This window comes from Drosophila novamexicana, unplaced genomic scaffold (assembly GCF_003285875.2).
Source record: "Drosophila novamexicana strain 15010-1031.04,08,12 unplaced genomic scaffold, DnovRS2.1 tig00001953-arrow-arrow-pilon, whole genome shotgun sequence".
Lineage (NCBI taxonomy): Eukaryota > Metazoa > Arthropoda > Insecta > Diptera > Drosophilidae > Drosophila > Drosophila novamexicana.
In genome coordinates this window covers 109,662-124,081 of record NW_020824913.1, presented here as the reverse complement: position 1 = coordinate 124,081, position 14,420 = coordinate 109,662, and the positions used below count along the sequence as shown (strand labels likewise).

The 14,420-nt window shown below is 45.6% G+C and overlaps 1 long non-coding RNA gene across 1 annotated transcript in view; it reads left to right on the top strand.

Annotated features, from left to right (window-relative positions):
• The first annotated feature begins 5,757 nt into the window (after nt 1–5,757).
• The window catches only part of LOC115768696, an 84,087-nt gene continuing 75,424 nt past the window's right edge, over nt 5,758–14,420 (top strand). The window contains exon 1 of the long non-coding RNA XR_004018592.1: nt 5,758–6,269. This is a non-coding gene — a long non-coding RNA (uncharacterized LOC115768696). The remainder of the gene's footprint in view (nt 6,270–14,420) is intronic.

Genomic DNA, 14,420 nt, shown 5'->3' with positions numbered 1-14,420 from the left:
GGGGGGAGCACAGTGAATTGAACCTGAACTTGAGTATTAGAATGTGTGTTGTGCTTTCAATTCCCACCACCACGACGGACCAGACCGAGCGCAGACATACACATACGCACACATGTATACACTGACACTCGCACACACACACACACACACACACACACACACAGTGCCGCTGCAGTAGCGACGCACTCACACACAGACACACACATGCATGTGCCAAATAAAGTTTTGGCACAGTCCAGTATTAAATTTGTGACTCTCGATCTCTCACCCTCTCTTGCTCTGTCTCTCTCTCCCTCTCTCTCTCTCTCTTTCTCTCTCTCTCTCTCTCTCTCTCTCTCTCTCTCGCTCTCTCTCTCTCTCACGCTCGCGATTAGTTTATAGTGCTTGTCTGTATGCACATGTGTGTGTAGCTGTGACTTTTGTGCATAGAACAAAACTCCGTTGCGGTCGGCGACGCAGCAACTGCGACGCCAACGCGAACGCTGACTAATAGCGACAAATTGGATAGGCAAATATACATATAATAGCGGGTATAGCCCGGCCTTGCCCGCAGCACATATAAAATAAGTGTTCTCAAAAAAACTTTGAAAATGATTTTGAAACTGATCGGACGGTAAATAAACAGCTTTTCCTCCAATTTACCACTGTTGCGGATGGAATTTCAATCAATTCTTATGTATAGCCATAAAATTAATTTTGAAGCAAATCGGAAATAAATTAAAATATAATCAAGAAAATCTTAGAATTGCACTTTTTACCGAGGATGCTTTGATCCTGCCAAAAATGTACAACAGGTCTCAATTGATTTTTCTTATGGAGCTTTGGAAATCAATTTAAGCGCGAAACGTCACCCACCAAATCTTTGACACCCATTTCCACCAAGAAGGGATGGATTTTCCAAAAAGTACTTGCGGGTGGCATTTCCCGAAACCCCGTCTTAACGTGCACCTTTATCACATAAGGCAACTACAGTGAAAATTTCAGCTTTCTAGCTCTTACGGTTTGAGCTGTGCGTTGATCACCAATCAGTTAGTCAGTCAGTCAGTCAGTCAGTCAGTCAGTCAGTCAGTCAGTCAGTCACTCAGTCAGGACAAACAGTTTTATATATAGAGATAGAGAAAAGAGATACATATATAAAAAACTAACAGGCCGAGAGATTAACCACTCGACAACTTTGACACTTTCAACTTGCACTCGACTCGTGTGTGTGAGTGCGTATGTGTGTGTGTGTGTGGATCGCCTCTAATTACCATGACGGGCAAGAAGTTCCACCTGCCACCGGGCGCAACTAGCGCCTCCGTTTGCCTGCCGGCAGCTATCCCGTTACAATTGTAATTGCAGCGAAAGCATCCGCAAATTCATTTGAAGTGGAGCCCCGGTGGGCCAGCCGGTGGGAAAAGCTCAGGTTTCTAATGCAAGCCAAAAAATTATACACAAAATGTATATGCATAATAACAAAAAAACAAAAAAAAAAAAGTTGAAAATAACAGCACCACACTCTTTGTGGAGAGGGGTGCAGTGGGTGACAGGGGTGACAGGGGGAGCGTGTGACCGTGACCGACGCCTAGCAGCTGCTCAGTTATAGAATATTGGAATTTAGAACATAAAATGTGGTCTTATATTTCGGCTCACATTCAAATTTACAGTACAATACGTTCGTATATTTGCGCCTTGTTATTTGTTCGAATTCGAACTCGAAACTTTCGGCTGTAAACAAAAATACACGCAGCTGCACTAAGCTGAATCTAGTTGGCATTCGCAACTAGTATGTATGTATGTGTGCATGTATTGATGTATTGTTTACATAAGTAAATATGTGTTCGTCAGCTTTGTTGGACTCTCTTCGATTGGGATTCTTCGATCTGTCGTTTTATTTCGTTCAAGTTCGAAATGAATTTGATTTTTATTTTCAATTCTGATGTGACTTTTTGTGCAAAAAAAAAACAATATATATATGTATATAAGAGATCTTCGCTCGCATTCACAATTCGTAGTGTTTACGAACTTTCAAGGCTAAATACTACATTTTTTGCGATGTATTTGTTGTTGCTGTATTATTATTAAATTTTGTTTGGCGCATTTCGCCGCGCACTCTCCCGCGAGCCGCTAGCCGGCTGCGCGTGAGGGTGTGAGGGAGAGAGGGACAGAGTGAGAGCAGGCGACGACGTTGCCGTCAACGCCGATGCCGCTGCCGCTGCTGGTGGCGCTGCTGCAGACGCAGTCGCTGCTGACGAACAGCTTTTAAAATAGTTCTAGAAAACGTTTTTTTTTTTTATTCTTTTTTGTTTTTGTTCTGCGCGCTTTTTGGCATTGCAGTTTTTTTTTTGCTCATTTTTTGCAATTTTGTTTGCCGTCGTATGCGTGTGCGTGTGTGTATATAGTTGAACAAAGCAATTATTTGCTTGAATGCGCGAAGAAAAAGCAGCAGCAGCAACGCCAAACAAATGAGATTAGATAGAGAAGTAGTTTGTTCGGTTGGAAACTAAAACTTATTTCTATTCGATTCACAATAGATGCATGTGTGTATTTGTGTGTGTACTCTTCACGCATTTTATGTGTATTGGTTAGTTATCGTACTGGTTTATTTTCTGCATTTGTGCCTGCCTCCACGCCAATTTCTTTCATTTTTTTAATTCTTTTATTTTATTATTTTTAAATTCTTTTATTATTAACTGATATGCTGTTACTATAGTCTAGCAACTAGTCATTTTCCTTAAAATGCTCTAAAAAATGTGTAGATGTACATATGTACATCTATATTTATGTACAAATGTACATATACATAATTAAGCATACACTTAGACTATATTTTCGGGAACTCCCAATATCCTTTTGCCTTTTTTATTCATGTACATTTAACATATGCATGTGTACGTGTGTATAGGGTATCTATCAGTCGCCCATGTCATATTTGCTGCATTTTCGTGTGCTCTTTATTTCTGTTTCGCTTGGCCTGTTCGCCATGTGTGCGGCGTTTGCTATTTTCAAGGTTAGCTTCGACTGCGTTAGTTGTGTGTGCATACACAAACACACACACACATATATATTAATATATATATATATACACACACACACAGACATGGCCCCAAGTCTCCTCTAGTAGTTCTCTATCAGTTGGCTCTGTTCGCCAGGCGCTTAGCAACGCGAATTCCACTTCGCGCAGATAAGTAGCAGGAGGGGGGAGCACAGAGAACAGGGCAGCCGATTGTTTACAGAGCGTTCATTGAACAAGGTCAGTCCTACCCACAGACAGAGACACGGACGCACACACAGACACGGACATAGACATAGACGTGGAGCTAGACACAAACACATCGCCACTTGTTGCCGACAGATGGAAGCGCAGAGTAGCAAGTGGCAAGTGGCAAGAATCAACACAGACACCCTGTGCCTACAATTCACATCCCACCTTCCTTCTCTCATTCCGCCATTTACCATTCCCATTCCCACTGCCATTGCCATTGCCATACACATAATGCCGGTCAAATGTAAAATCTAACGTCCGCATACAAATAAAACACACACACACACAAGCCGGCAGACACACTCACGCACACACACATGCATACATAGTCAGCCCAGCCACAGCGGCGAAAGCGAAAGTTTTATGTAAAAACTAGAACGAGAGACGACGGCGACGACGACGATGACGATGACGACGACGATGACGACGACCATTACAAATACAGCGTGGACTGGGAAAGCTTTGTCTGCACATGTATGCGGGGCATAGTGCGAGTGTGTGCGCCTGTACGTGTGAGTGTGTGTGTGTGCTAGTGGGCTAGACAAAGGCTAGACAGATGCCAGCTGTGGGAACAACAACAACAACAACAACAATAACAGCAACAACATGGCTAGGAATACCGTTACATGCAATTGCATAGAACTGCATGCTTGCCTATTTGTGCAGAATGTTGAGTGATTAATGAGTCGAATAGATTATTTAAGTGCCAGCTGCTTGTTCTGACCATTAGAAACGGCCAAGTTGTCTATGAGAGATAGAGATAGAGAGAGGGAGAGTACGGGAGAGAGAGAGAGAGAGAGAGAGAGAGAGAAAGAGAGAGAGAGAGAGAGAGAGAGAGACCAAGAACAAACAGCGACAGCGACATGCAAACAATTCAAAATAAAACCCAATTTCTCAACTCGTAAACTGAGTCCAAGTTCAAGGTCATGCGTTCAACGTCTGCTCCGGCTCTGCTGCTACCGCTGCCGCTGCCTGGTCCGCGCACTAGCCATAGAGACGGTAGATGTGTGTGTGTGTGTCTGTGTGTGTGGTGAGCGCGAGGGAAACAGAACGGAGACCGATGCGCCATTAGATTGCAGAAAAAGCTTCTCGCGCTTTTGTTGCCCTGTGTGTGTGTTGTGTGTGGGTCTGCCAGAGAGCGAGAGAGCGCATGGCGTGTAAGCGAACGCGTGGCGTTCAACAAACACTTTCAAATAGCGCAGCGCAGCGCAAGAGACGCAGGCGCAGACGCAGACGCAAACACAGAAACACACAAGCACAAACACAAACACAGAGGTAGACACTCGGCGTCCGCACGTTTTTGCTGTGTGTATGTTTGTTTGTTTCCTTTGTTGGCGTATATCTATCTGCATACATATGTATATGTATGTATATGCATAGATGTATGCACATACATATGTATATGTATTTCGGGATGTAGAGACACACCACGCAAAATTAGAATTGGGAACTGGCTAGCTGCCTGGCTGCCTGGATGAGCTCAGACTTGGACTGTTCTATGACTGGCCGCAAGTCTGGCGCTGGGGTGGGGGGCAAGATGCGGGCGTCTCTTCAGACACAAATAAAAGACAACTGCAACTGTCTGTCTCTCTGTCCGTCTTTCTGTCTGTCGGCTCGCCAAGCTTTTTGTCTGGAGTTCGTAACTTTCTATGCGTATGTATGCATGTACATATGTATGTACATACATATGTTAACTGCGTGTGTATATGTGTTCCTACTCCTGTGTCTTCTTGCCTGCGCGTGGTCACGTTTGTCTACGCTTCAATTTCTTCTTCTCGTTTATTTTGTTCAGTCGCTTATTGTTTTATTGTTGTTGTTCTTGTTGTTTTTATTATTTTAGCTGCCAGCTTGCTCGCTCGCTCGCTTTAACGCTGACAAAGTTGATTTCTATTGTTGGTGCGCGGCGCAGTCGCAGCGCTGCGGCGCGGTTGGCTGCAGCGACTGCGGGCTGCCTTAGTTGTCGTTTTTAGCATTTTGCGCTAATTTGACCTTCACCTTAACCTAGTCATCGTCTGTCGGACATTCGGTCGTTTACCCCATGCCAAAGTCGAAAAAAACACTCATCGTTAGTTTGTGTGCAAGCTACACAGGTACACATACACACACACACACACACACACACACACACACATATGCATGAACATTTGTGTATGAGCATACAACAGAGAGCAAACGCTAGAAATTCAAATTTTTGATAGAGCTTTTTTTTCGATAATACACACAACTGCACAACATGATCCGCTGTGATCACAACTATTGTCGTCTGTAGCTTTCACTCAAAAGCTCTTCTCTCGCTCAACTAGTTTTTGTAGTTGGAGCGTTTCTATTTGAGCGCTTTTGGCATTCGCTTTGGCTTATCTAGCGCCTCTCGCTGCCAACAACAACAGAAAACTAGCAATGTAAGTTTAACAGTTGAGCAGCTGCTACTCTTGAGCGCAAATAGTTTCTGGGCTAGAGCTAGATCGAGTCGCAAATTTTCCAGTGCCGTTTAGTTGAGAGTGCGACGCGTTTGGCTTTGGTTGTCGTTAGTTTCGTTCGCCTTCCGTTAAATAGTGTCAATAGTTTTGTAACCCCTCCCTCTCCGATTAGCCCAAGTATAATGCATGCACACATGGACATGCATGCATGCGAGTGTATCGGAATGCATGCATCAAATAAGGAAAGGGGAAGTGATTTGTGCGCGGCAATTTTGGGTAGCTGTCATCGCAGTCGCGAGGGCTTTGAACTCGTGACGTTGCGCGTACTCGTTCAACGGCTCGTCTCGGCAAGCATCAGCAGCCCACCCCACCCCCCACCCCGTTTGCGCTGTGTGCGCGCATGTGAAAAGTGTAACAAAAACAAAGTGCGGCCCATTATCGTGCGATCCCCCCCCTGATAACCGACGCCACTGGCCGACTGCGACAATCAGTTATTGGCCCGTCGTGTGGAGCTTCTCCAATGAGCATTGAACTGCGAATTGCACAAGCGTGCGAATCTGGCAGACAAACATGAGAAATGGTGCTGCCAGATAACTGGCCATATTGAGGTGATTTAACCATACAAACACACACACAAGCATATATGTAAGATATATTAATTCCCATTTCTGGAATTATTTATTTTTGTGTGCCAATCGAAGGACTGTTATTCTGCTGACGTAGCAGTTGGAACAGTCGCCGTGTGGCCTAAAACGCAAGAAGGCACTTTCAAAAGTAATGCAAAGCTGGCAAAATTTCGCCTCTGAGTAAAAATGCATTTAATTTTAAAATAATTATATGTGCATGTGTTGTGTGTGTGTATGCATACGCACACATACATATGCACGATTTGCTTGCATGAACAAAAGCCTACAACGCAGTGCTTTGCAAAACAGCTACCCAAAAAAAAAAAACCGAAGAAGAAAAAAACACTGCGCTCTCCCTTCTGTGCATGTGTGTGTCTGCTCCACAGGGCGAGAGTAAAAGCTAAAACAAAAGTAAGCTGCGCATTGGTCTCGCTCATGCGCGCGCTCTCTTTCTCTCTCGCGCTCGCTTCGCCGCGCGCGCGTCCTCTGCCCATCAGTCCTTGAGTATACATGTTTGTGTGCGGAGACACACATACGTACATATGCATGCATGTATGCACGCGTCTATGGATGCATGTACATACTTATGCACAATTTAATTCGCATTACATGCCTCGTATTATATTTGCTTGTTTGCCTTGCAATTTACAAAGCGTTCGCCATTTGGGTGAAACCGTATGTATGTACATATGTATGTACATACATACATATGTGTTACATATTCGTGAATCCTACATATGTACATATGTCCGTATGTATCTGCATTTCTGCACAAATAAGCAAACTCCTACTCGCCGCAAGACGAATTGTATTCAATTGACACACATACACTTTTGATATTTGTACGTATTAAATATGTATATGCACGCATGTGCATAGATATACATATACAAGGCGAGCGTTGAGGGGCAGTCCCATTAAGAGTAGGCCTCAAGTTGCCTTGCCATGTCCCACTCCCCCTTCCCCTTCCCCACTGCCCTTTCAACCGACCGAACTGTCGCTGTTCGTGTGCATTCACAGCTGCATTTGTATTTGTGAGCGCGCTATTTTTTCGTAAGCTTTGTGCGTTGTTGTCGTTGATTATTTGCTCAGTGTTTGCATGTGTATGCGTGTGTGTGTGTGTGCTTGTGTGTAATATATATATACATATACACATGCATGCGCTCATGCTTGAACACAAACGCAGATCGTACGCGCGTATTAGCATTTCTCATCAAAAGCTGCTCGACGCAGCTGCGCTGCCGTTGCTGCTGCTGCTGCGCTTCTGCTGCCGGCGAGGTTAAGAAACTTTTTGGGTTTAATAACATTGCACAAGGTTATTAGATAAAAATGTGTTGAGCAAAAATATGCGCTCGCTCGTACTCGGCACTGGGAAATGGAAATGAATCGGCTCGGCTCAGCGACAGCGAATGCGACTGAGACTACGACAGCGACTACGATCGTCGTGTGTGTGTGTGTGTGTGTGTGGGAGATTGGGAAGGGGAATGGAATGGAGTGGATGACTTTGACCGGTTCTCTCTCCCTCGCTTGCTCGCTCGCTCTATATCTATAGTTATAGCTAAAGCTATAGCTAATACATATTTTTGCACATATGTACATATGTATGTACATACATATATATATGCTTACATATGTACAAAATGTATTTATGCCCAGGTTGACTGCCATGTGACTTATTCTTGGTTGGGGCCTTGCGTTTGGGCTGTTTTTTATTTTTTTTTCATTTTTTTTGAGTCTGCCAAATGCCGTTACTCCTCTGATTGACACTGAGCGAGAGAGCGAGATCAATGCAATGTTGAGTGTGAACGAGTTCAATGATCATTTGATGACTTGCTTGACTTGCCTTCCTGTCCGTCCCTCCCTAGTTCCCACTGTATGTCTGTCTGTCTGTCTGAAAATCGCATTTTCTAGTACGTACAACAAATTTGAGGGAACGCATGTGTTACGTATACGCCACATGGTCAATGAGAAACCTGCATTTACCGTTACTAATAAGACTCAGCTCATATTACAACCCATGTGGCTGGCCTGCACATGCATGCAAAGACGTGGGGAGTGGGGGAGATACCCTCGCCAGAGTTGCCAGCCCGGGCAATGTAAACTGAGACCAAGACAAGAATAGGCCAGGAATGGAAAAGAAAGAAGACCAAGAAGGAGACAGCGTGAGCTATGCACATGACACCAATGACCAACTGACTGACTGACTGACTGAGCAAAGACTAAGAATAGTAATAAGAGAAAAAGCAATCAGACGCAACAGAGAGAAAGAAAGAGAGTGAGAGAGAGAGAGAGAGAGAGAGAGAGAGAGAGAGAGTGAGTAAGAGAGAGCATAAATAGGGGGAGAAAAAATGGAAAAAGTGCAACTTGCTTCTCGCTTTCGCTCTCGTTGGAGTTGGAGTTGTTGTTGTGGGAGGGGGAGGGGGGAGTGAGTGTGCAGAACAAAAGGCAACGAGTATCAGAGCCTGAGCTGACGACTTATCGGGTACAGTTATTTTTTTATATTTGCTTCATATTTTCATATTTTTTTTTTGCTTTGCTTTTTTTGTTTCGTTATCTCGACTATGGCAACGCCTTTGGCCGCATTTAGTGGCCTATGCAAGGTCTGTTTGTCAGTCCGCCCTGTTGCTTGTTATGTGGCCTTGGAGTAACCGTTTCCGAGAACGAGAGCCGCGACAAAATGCAGCCCCCTTCCCGCACCCACCACCGTCTGTCGACAGCAGTCTGGAGTCTCAGGCCCAGACACAGACACAGACGCAGACGCAGACACAGACCCACGCACTTGTCTATCTCTTCTGTTTGGCTGCATTTTGCAATTCTCGCCGGCCCGTGAATGCGGCCTTGGAGCGGTTTGAATGGCAGCGTCATCGCCGTCATCATCAATGTGCGTGTGCGTATGTGTGTGTGCGCGCGTATGCGTATGTGTGTGTGCTCTGCAAGTGCGTAGAATTTGCTAGAACTTCTCATATGCATACGCATGGGCTGCATGCTTTGTGTGTGTTTGTGTGTACCTATTGCTGACTCATCATCTGCAGTGTATGGCAAAGATACCATACCGACGACTCCGGTCTCGGTCCGGGTCTCGGTTTCTGCCCTGCTTCTCAATTCCGGCTGTCTTCGCAGTCGCCCCCTTTGCTGCCCTTCAATTGAAGCCAGTTGATAGTTTATTATTGTTTATTGTCCCTCAAGGCCAGCGGAAGTGTTGATGGCTTTGCAAAGGGCCTCGTCTAATTACTCACGAACACACTCGCACACACACGCACACACGCACACACACCCACATACATACGAAAAAAGAATGATGGCAGCGACCGACTTCTGTCATTTTGATTAACTGTAAATAACAGCTCAATTTCGCTGGCAGCGCTGCGACTGCGATAGTGACCGAGAAGATGAACAGAAAGGGAAAGAGAAAGAGATAGGAGAGCGAGTGAAGCCTTACGCAGGCTTCCGCTGTGACTTGTGGCTTCAGTTTTACTGTTACATTTTTTTTTCTTTCATTTTGCTTTTTTTTGCCCCTCATTTTTAGCTGCTGCTGTCGTCGATGTTGTTGTTGTTGTTCCTGGAAATCAGCCGCAGCGGCTCGCAGAACGCTTTGCCGCGTTGTGCATACTGCGTTTGTGATTGCTTTTGCCTTTTGCTTTGTTGTAACTGAAGCTACAACAATCACACACACACACACACACACAGAAATACACATAAAGAACCATAACAATAACAGCAACAACAGCAATAACAATAACAAGAAAACAAGTTGTGCGCCGCCAACCTTGAATGTCGGGCACTTGCACACACTCTCACATGCACACACACACAGACACACACACACACACAGACTTTCTAGTGCCCTCTACGCAGCAGCCACAGCCACAGCGACAGCCATTTGCCTAGAATCATCCTACAAGCAGAGCGTAAGCCCCAACAACAACAACTGCACGTACGCTGTCTGTCTGTGTGCGTGTGCTTGTTTGTGTGTGTGTGTGTGTGTGTCTGTGTCTGTCTGTTGCGTCTGGCTCAACTATGTCCCGCTGGCCCGCTCTTTATGCTAGGCATGCTTCGCCTGCAATTTTCATTCAGGTTTTCCCATCTCCACGACTTCGTCGCCGCTGGCTCTGGCGAATAGGCGAAGGATGGACGGAGGGGCGGACGGGTGGGTGCCGGGTGCCGGGCATGTGGTACAGGAATGTAGAAAAATGTGTTAGTGGAGTAGTTGCCATTACGTCACCTTTGCGCAAAAGTGTGCGCGTGTGTGTGTGTGTGTGTGTATGAGTGTGCGAGTGTCTGCGTGTGCATCTGTGCGCGTCTGGATGCGTATGCCTTTATGTATGCATACACACATGCGACATGCCACATGCATGCACACATGTACATGTACATGTGCATGTGTGTGTGTGTGTGTGTGTGTATACCGGTCTATGTTGGCTGCAGTTCGCGTTCAGGGTCTCGGGCTTTGGGGTCTCGGTCGCCCCAACTAACACATGCACAAATAGTACACAAGCGGGATTTGTCGGTGCCGTGTTTGGCTGTCTGCCCCGACGACCGTTTGACTTAATGCTCTATTCCCCCCCTCGGCCCCACCCTTTATACAGCAATTGCCCGTGCATAATCCCATTTCTATTTCCAGTGCATTTGCCGCTAGCATTGAAAAAGCGAAAGTTCCGCATCATTTGCTGGGCACATGCACATACACATACACGCACATGTACATGTATGCATACATATGAGTGTGGGTGTGCAGGCATTAAGCTTAGTTTTTGGCACTTGTCACTTGTCGCTTACCTGTTAACGGTAAATTCAAATGTTTTGTCCGGAGTCCTGAGTTTGGTATTGCGGCTGAGGTGCTTAACGATCTTCTAGCTACACACATATGTATATGTATGTGTGCATGTATTTGTATATGTATATTTGACTGACTTTTGAATTGTACGCAAGTCCTGAGGTGTGTTGCGGTGCACAAGTTAAACAAAATGCTGTTGAGATTGCGATCAACAACAAAATAAACAAAATAAAACACAAAGAAAAACAACAATATGTGGTAAAAAAAAAAGACAGTAGCAAACAAAACGCAACGGAACGCACAAAAATAAACAACGTCCTGCCGCAATCGGGATATAACTCAAAACTGAATGCAATGCTCTTCTGCTTCTTCTTCGCCTTCTTGCTGCACTTCGAGCTGCTGCCGCACGACGTTTGTTCGCTGCGACGCTGAATACTAAACTGCAGGCATTGTCCAAGCCAAAGCCCCGACGCCCCGATCGCAAGTGCGCAAAAGATCCTCCGTCGCGCAGCAGCAGCAGCAACAGCAGCAGCAGAAAAAGGCAACGAAGGCAACACGAAAACGACACGAACGACACGAAAACAACACGAACGCACGAGCGACAGCCGAACGGTTGTTGTTGTTGTTGCTGTAGTTGGGCTACTGTGTGTGGAAACGACTTCCTGCATATCGACTACCCTGCCCCCCCCATCCCGCCCACCCTGCCTCATCGAGCTGTGTCCATTGTCGCCCTTTGCCAAAATGTGTGTGCCTTACAAAGCGCTTGAGAAATACTGCTCTTACTAAATGCTTAATACACTCACACACACACACACACACGCACACACACACACAATGCATTAATATACTCGCATACACACATAGGCACTCAAAATTCGCCTGTGTCGCCAGCGAAGGGCAACGGTGACTCAAAGTGCTAATGATCAAGCGCTGGAAGTGGAACTGCAGCTGAGGCGGCGACTGCGACGGCGGCTGAGACTGCGACTGTTACTGTTACTGGGTCTGGAACTGGGACTGCTGCAACTGCCACTGGAACTGGGACGAAGAGCGCACGAGAAGGGCAAACGCATGCGTGCTCGCTCGCACAACAGCACCAGCGCCTGCTTAGTTCGATGCAGAAAATTGGCACACAAAAAAAAATTGCAAAAAGAAAAAAATAAAGTTGAGAGAGCGCAAATGCGAGTCAAAACTGAAACTGAAGTTCAAGTTGTACCCGCTTCAGTTGAGGCGAGACGTTGAGAGCAGAGGGCCAGACGTAGGCTGCGATCGTATGCATTGCGCTCCCTGCTTCGCCGCTTTGTTCAGCCAGCCGCCACTCTCTCTCTCTCTCGCTCTCTCTGTCTCGCTCTCTCTCAGTCTCTCTCTTTCAAACTTGCTCTCCCGCATTGCATGAGTCAAATGTCCTTCTCTTGTGCATGCGGGCGGGCTGTTGGGGAAAGGGGTAGCCTGCAGCCTGCCAAATGTACGAAAGAGCTACACACACATACACGAACACAGTTGTGCGCGTGTGTGCGTGCCAATGCAGCACTTCCTTGAACGGGCTGCGACTGCAATTGCAGCTTTCGAGCACATTCTCTGCTCCTTCTGTCTGTCTCTTTGGGCCCAATTTCGGGCAATCTCTGCATAGAATTAAGACGTACCTGGAAGCTGCGGCTGAAGCTGCGCCTAGAGCTGTAGCTGAAGCTGAAGCTGGAACTGATGTTGCAACTGCAGCTGTAGCCGTAGAATGCGGCCTGTTGTAGTCGACTAATTTATATTTTTCACATGGCGCGACATTTGCGAACTTGAAATAGCTGCAGCTTTTTCTTCTGCTTCCACTTTACTCAAAATTCAATATGGAACAATTCGTATTCTTGACGCTGTCTTTTTCAGCAGTTCTCGAGATCCTTGAAGCTTGAGGACTCGTTTAATCAGTTTGATTTTTTGTTTGAATTTTTTGCACACTTTTTAAAAAATTGACAAAAATGGTTTTTTTTTTTGGTTTTTTGTTTTTTTGGTTTTTGTTGTTAATGAACGTAAAAAAAATCAAAACAAAACAAAACAAAACAAAGGAAGAGGCGCAATTGTTGAGCTTTTGATCCTTGCACTTGTTGCACTTGACGCACGTTCTCTATCTACGCTCTGTCTGTCTATGACTGATCCGCATTCGCATCCGCAATTGATGCTGCTGCTGCTGCTGCGGCGGCTGAACTTTTCCAGCGGCTAACAGTGAAATTCGATTTGAATTTGAAATTGTGCGTTTTGGCTGAACTAACTTTAGTAACTGAACCGATCGAATTAAAAAGCTCAACTGAGTTCCGAAAAATGCAGTTAAATGTGCTCATATTGCTTTGTGTGTGTGCCCCTGCTGCTGCTGCTTCTGCTGCTGCCGCCGTCGCCGCCGTGTGCGTGTATGTGTCTGTGTGAGTGTGTGTGCGTGCTGCCCAATTGAATCAGAGAATTCCCTGACATTTTGTGTGTGTGTCTGTGTGTGCATATATACCGCCTGTGTTTGCTCTTTTTTTTTTTAAATACAACTTTTTTACAGACATGCACACACACCACACACACACACGCACACACATATTTCCTTCATTTTTTGGGCTTGCGATTTGCCATTGGAGTGCAGCGACGCGAACGTCGTCGTCGACGGCAACGTCAACGTCAGCCCGAAACCGAAGCACGACGATCAGCGACGCGTCACTGCAGTCGCCATCGACCGTCGACCGTCGCCGCCGGCGCACATTACAGCAGCAGGCAGCGCAGTCGCCAAAAATTTGCTGCGCAGGGCAGCGCCAGCGCATGCGGTTGTTTCTCTCCCCGTTTTTCTTTTGACATAAGCAAAAAGCAAAAAAAAAAAAAAAACTAAAGCGAAATACAAATTAAATTAAGCGAGAGAACAAACGAAAATGCTTTGCTGCTGCTTTGTGGCCTTTTTCTTGGACTTACATTTATTTTTTCCTGCCAGAAATTGGGCAAAATGTTAATACAAAATGTTAAAAATACAATTACAAAAATTAGGGGCCGCTGCGCCTGACGCGCACACACGCACACAGACAAAAAATTGCTATGCATTGTTGACAGTTATTTATTTGCATGTATTGTTATTGTAGAGGAACAGTTGCAGCTAAAAATGTTTGCTTTTGCTCTGCGGCGAATTGAGTTCATTGCAGATTCGTCGCTACAACAACAACAACAACAGCAACAGCAACAACAAGAAGGCGGCGCACTTGCAGCGTTGCACGACTTTCACTGTGTTGGTGTGTGTGCAGCAGCGCCCCATAAACGCCAAAGACGTGCGTATGCGTGTGAAAGAGACATGGCATATGTGTATGTACATACATATGTATATATGCATGTGTATATATACAAACATAGAA